The following is a 6336-nucleotide window of genomic DNA, read 5'->3' as shown; positions in this document are numbered from 1 at the left end:
GGCATCATTTTGTAAAAAAGCAAAAGAGTGTTATAGAACCTGTGCATTGTAAGTCAGTTTATCACAGCAAATAATTGTGTGAAGTTTCAATCCATTCCCATAAGTAGTTACTGTGAAAATAGTACCAGTTTACATACAAAAAACTTAACCAGATCAGAACACGGACGCCGACGGATGAGTCCAATAGATCTCCTATTCTTTGAATAGTCGAGCTAAAATGGCCATAACTGGGCCAAAATCCTTGTCAAAGCAGGTGTGTTAAACATCAATATTACAGACTTTTATTACTGACTGCAATTTTTGAAAAGTAGATGGCATCGAATAGTAAGTCTGCTTTTCAAAAATTGCAGATAGAATCACCATGGTGCGTCTGTCTGTCCTTCTTTATGTCAGTCTGTCTGTATGTCAGTCAAGCATATTTCTCGTCCGCAGTTTAACTCAATAACAATTCAAGGTATTGGCTTTAAACTTGTTTATCATTCAATTTAAATTTTCTTTTATAAAGAAACAAGACTTGGAAATTTACAGTATTTAAACAGATGTTGTAGAAGCCTAGATTTTGATATTCATATTTGAATTGTAACATGACATAATAATGCGAATCTGCTGAAAATTGTACTATAAATCAAGTACGGTTAACACTGACAGCTTTAAGTACTTTGGTAAACAGGTGTAACGTTATAAAATACAGGTCAAGTTCGACTTTGAGCTCGGTAGGTCAAGGGTCAAGGTCACAATGACCTGGAACAGTTGAACGGTTTCCAGATGGTAACTTAAAAGTGCTTGAATCTAGAATTTTGGTACACTGGTGTATTATCATAAAATACGGGTCAAGTTAGACTTTGAGGTCAGTAGGTCAAGGGTCAAGGTCACAATGAACCAGAACATTTAGACAGTTTCCTAACTTGAGAACGCTTGGGCCTAGGATCATGAAAGTTGATACGAAGGATGGTCTTGACCAGCAGATGATACCTAAATGATGTTTGGTCAGTAGGTCAAAGATCATAGTCACAGTGACCTGGAACAGTTAAACCAACTCTAGTTTATTTTTCATTACTGAAGGATATGTATGTTTGAGGTTCTGTTGTCATTCTAGGACAGGAGTTTAAAGTTTAATCATGCTATAACATCAAACATAGCTATGATATTGTATTTTTATCAGGTTGTATGTACAAAGAAACGCTTGTGTATCAGGGACAGAGATTTGATGACGGTTGTAATTATTCATGTAAATGCCTCCGTAATGTCACAGAGAAAGGAGTTGATTATGAGTGTTTTTAAAACTAGAAATCGAACTTCCTGGGGTTATCTACGTTTTCCTGTGTCAGTGGAAAATTACCCTTTAACCATTTATATATTGAGATGTTTAGATTTTAAATGTGAATTGAGGTCTTATATTTGGTTTCAATGCTAAATACACCAGTAGCCAAAATGTATTTGTATATACAGACTGTGTTTGGAAACCACGAAAGGAATTGCTTTTATTGTATATAAACTCAACCTTTTTATAAAATGTAAAGAAAGAATAATAATTACTTTACTACACTGTTTCTGAAGTGCTTTTCCTTCTTTGTTATGCTTTGAGGTACTATGTTGTGCTGTTTGCCTGTCCTGTTTTGTACAAAGTTTTGACAGCACTGTCGCATAAGCATTGAATATCACCTTTGTATATCTGTTTACTCTGATTGTAAAAATTGTAACATTTTCTCTTTACCAGATGTACAGAATACATGTCACTTCCCAAGGGGTTCATTCATAAACAACTTTGCTGCCAAGTTCCATACTGTGACTTCATCAATCCTACACCATTCTCGACAGGTTACCCTACACCACCACCTCACGTGATGTCACCATACCACCCATGCAAATCTACACAGTAAACAAGGTGAATTATGGTGTTCACTTATTAATAACCTGTATTAAAGTTGCATGTCTCCAGATTTAAGTCAATTGTTTTTCTAAATTTAGAAATTTGTTTTTGTAATAGAAAGAAAGTTTTAAGTTTCATTGTGTATTATGTGACTTTTAGGGAATTTCCATACACAGTAACACTCAGTTTAATGAATAAAACATGCAGAAAACTATAAAAAGCGTTAGTCATACTACTGAAATTTGAGATGAAAAGAAGGACTTTAGCTATATTTCAGATCATACCCTGTACTGGTTTATCATATTAGCAGCAGCCAAAAGGTTGGCCTGGAATTTGCCTTTGTTTGCTTTTAAAAAGAAGTTGGCATCTAGGCTATTAAAAAGGTATGTATGGAATCAAAATGTTCAACTAATGACAAAAATCATAGATTTTTACAAATGCACCTATTTACAGGTTACTTTGTATTTTTCAATTTGTGTACATGGTGTTCAGATGTGTCGTAATTAATCACTCATGCCTCCAAGATTCATGGTTAGATTAGCACACATCTAAACTCAAAAATATGTTTTATTTGCCAACAATGTAAACAAAACTAAAATCCATTTCCCTAGTATATCAAATACATGGCTGTAGCAAAGCAGTTGTTTTTGGACAGTAAGATTCATCCAGATTAAAATCAAAGCCTTGAAATGTCTGATGGTTGCGGGTTTTTGGTAGATTTATTTTCTGTTCAAATGCCAGTCTGTGAATATACCTGAATGAGAAACAAATACAAATTTAGTGTGCCTCATATCTAAGATGAACTCTGCCTGACCAAGCTTGTGATGTAATCATGGGCTGGAATACCTTATCATTGATAGATCTTATATAATCTTAATGGTCAGTGCAGTGGATACAGGTTGAATACGAACTGCTTGTTTATTGATAATTCATCCGCATTGTTCATGAATGAGACTATTTTGTGTAGCACATGAACATCCCTTGGATGTGATTTGGAATCAAACGAAGATGCTATGATTGTCAGAAATACACTTTAACTTTGGTAGCGGGATAAATCCGCAACCAAAAACAAGATAACTATTGAATAAACGAATTTATTTTGTGGAATGCTAACCTACTTCCGTTTTTAATGATAGCAAATATTACAGAATTAATCCGGGAACCCAGGCCACTTCGCTCAGAAATATATTACCAAAGATCATCCAGCATCCCCAGGCATGAGTTTTCTATGATCAGTAAAAATCCTCTTTTTCAGGTGTGCTGTATGCGACCTCGTGACTCTTTGCAACAGTTGTTTTTCTGCTTGTATCCACACACATCAACGGCTGGTGGCTAACAAAGAAGTAATGGCCTTATCCTGATACTTACAATACTTACCTCCTTGTATGAGCTCAATGTATTTGGATTTGTTCATCCAAAAGAATGTGGTTCAAATTATTAAATATTAGGTCAGTAGCAATTCTGCTTCAAACAGTTTATTCCAATGATAGTGCTAATCTCTCTGAACATTTTCTTTGTTATAAAGAATAACAAAAACACTGTTCTGAAATATTCCAAACACGGGCTAAATACATCAAGGTGTAGACAAAACAGTCATGCATTGAATCATGACAGCTAAAGAAAGATGTTCCGTTTTCGGTCCTCATTGGATACTCTTTTTTGAGCCGGGTACATAATTACAACTGTGATATATTCCGCTGGCACCAATTTAAAAAGGCAACACTGTGCATTGTCCAAAACAGATCTTGCCAGTACATCTTACCAACACATACAACATTATGTATATTTATTAAATGATTCAGCAGCAATACAATTTTATGCTAAAAGGGTTTAGAATAAATTTCATAAGGGTTTTATACAGTAAAGAAATTCAATATATATATAATAATGTTGTATGTGATGAATTAAATGGTTGTATAATATTTAATTGTTCAAGAACTTAACTTATACAGAATACTTAACATGAAAGTTATAAATAGTACATTTAATAATGCTTTTCAGTCGTTATTTTTTCCCTGTATAATAGAAATATACTTCCCTTCATATTGAAATGCGAGGCAAAATATATAATTCCATTCAATCGCTTTATTCTTTAAACATAATCATTTTGAGGTTTTTATGATGCAATGGACTTTATGTGAATATTTGTTTTGTTTGTTTCAGTGTAAGATATAAATACATTGTAAGTGAATACCAGATGCAGTATTTTCATGAGTTGCATGGCTATGCATGAAGCTGTAAGATGTGATGTTCATGAGTGAAAGATATCTTGGTTTTACATGTAAAAAAAAATTTCTGTTAATTTCTTGTTTTGACAAAAGTTACCCCTTTTATGAGAAATACATTTGGTATTATTTACTGTGAAATACCAGCCTGAGATATAATTCAATAATTCACTAAAAAACATGTAACAAATTTGGATCTTACATTAAAACGTATTTGTCTGGTTATAAGATGACTGTTTAAAATGATATATTGTCAAGTCTTAGCAGTACTCGAATAATGGAGCATCAGTGTGTGGTTTCCTTGCCAACTGTTAAAATATTGCTTTTAATTTTTAACCCTCTTTAGTTTAGTATTTCGTAGAAATAAGACCAGTCGTGTAATGATGTGTAACTGGTTCATGATGATTTAAATAAAAGTGTTCAGATATTTTAACAAATTCTCATTGTGATATAGAATTTATTCTACAAAGTTCTTGCAACTTACAGTTACAGTCAAACTTTGTTCACTCCAATTTACAGTTACAGCCAAACTTTGTTCACTCCAATTTACAGTTACAGTCAAACTTTATTCTACAAGTGTCTTGCGACTTACAGTTACAGTCAAACTTTGTTCACTTCAACTTACAGTTACAGTCAAACTTTGTTCACTCCAACTTACAGTTACAGTCAAACTTTGTTCACTCCAACTTACAGTTACAGTTACTTTGTTCCACAAGTGTCTTGCAACTTACAGTTACAGTTACTTTGTTCTACAAGTGTCTTGCGACTTACAGTTACAGTCAAACTTTGTTCACTCCAACTTACAGTTACAGCCAAACATTGTTCACTCCAACTTACAGTTACAGTCAAACTTTGTTCACTCCAACTTACAGTTACAGTTACTTTGTTCCACAAGTGTCTTGCAACTTACAGTTACAGTTACTTTGTTCTACAAGTGTCTTGCGACTTACAGTTACAGTCAAACTTTGTTCACTCCTACTTACAGTTACAGTCAAACTTTGTTCACTCCAACTTACAGTTACAGCCAAACATTGTTCACTCCAACTTACAGTTACAGCCAAACTTTGTTCACTCCAACTTACAGTTACAGCCAAACTTTTTTCACTCCAACTTACAGTACAGCCAAACATTGTTCACTCCAACTTACAGTTACAGCCAAACATTGTTCACTCCAACTTACAGTTACAGCCAAACTTTGTTCACTCCAACTTACAGTTACAGCCAAACATTGTTCACTCCAACTTACAGTTACAGCCGAAAGCCAAACTTTGTTCACTCCAACTTACAGTTACAGCCGAACTTTGTTCACTCCAACTTACAGTTACAGTCGAACTTTGTTCACTCCAACTTACAGTTACAGTTAAACTTTGTTCACTCCAACTTACAGTTACAGTCAAACTTTGTTCACTCCAACTTACAGTTACAGCCAAACATTGTTCACTCCAACTTACAGTTACAGCCAAACTTTGTTCACTCCAACTTACAGTTACAGCCAAACTTTTTTCACTCCAACTTACAGTTACAGTCAAACTTTGTTCACTCCAACTTACAGCTACAGCCAAACATTGTTCACTCCAACTTACAGTTACAGCCAAACTTTGTTCACTCCAACTTACAGTTACAGCCAAACATTGTTCACTCCAACTTACAGTTACAGCCGAAAGCCAAACTTTGTTCACTCCAACTTACAGTTACAGCCGAACTTTGTTCACTCCAACTTACAGTTACAGTCGAACTTTGTTCACTCCAACTTACAGTTACAGTTAAACTTTGTTCACTCCAACTTACAGTTACAGCCAAACTTTGTTCACTCCAACTTACAGTTACAGTCAAATTATATTCACTCCAACTTACAGTTACAGCCAAACTTTGTTCACTCCAACTTACAGTTACAGTTAAACTTTGTTCACTCCAACTTACAGTTACAGTCAAACTATATTCACTCCAATTTACAGTTACAGTCGAACTTTTTTCACTCAAACTCGCTTGGACCAGCACAATTTGGCCGGGTTATCGATAGTGCCAGTCATCAAACAAAATGCATTATATAGGAACTTTGCAAGAACCTGGCGATGTGTTCAAGAGAAGGGTGTATTCGAATTATCCAAGTTTGAATCAATAAAGTTTGACTGTATTTTAATGTTTATGTTTTGTAATTAGCTGATTTTGTGATAGAATGAATTTCAAACTGGAGATCTGTATAAACTAAATGTAATGTATGTGTTTAAAGTAATATATATT

Source organism: Mercenaria mercenaria, chromosome 7, assembly GCF_021730395.1.
Source record: "Mercenaria mercenaria strain notata chromosome 7, MADL_Memer_1, whole genome shotgun sequence".
NCBI lineage: Eukaryota > Metazoa > Mollusca > Bivalvia > Venerida > Veneridae > Mercenaria > Mercenaria mercenaria.
Note: the sequence above shows the minus strand (reverse complement) of the source record.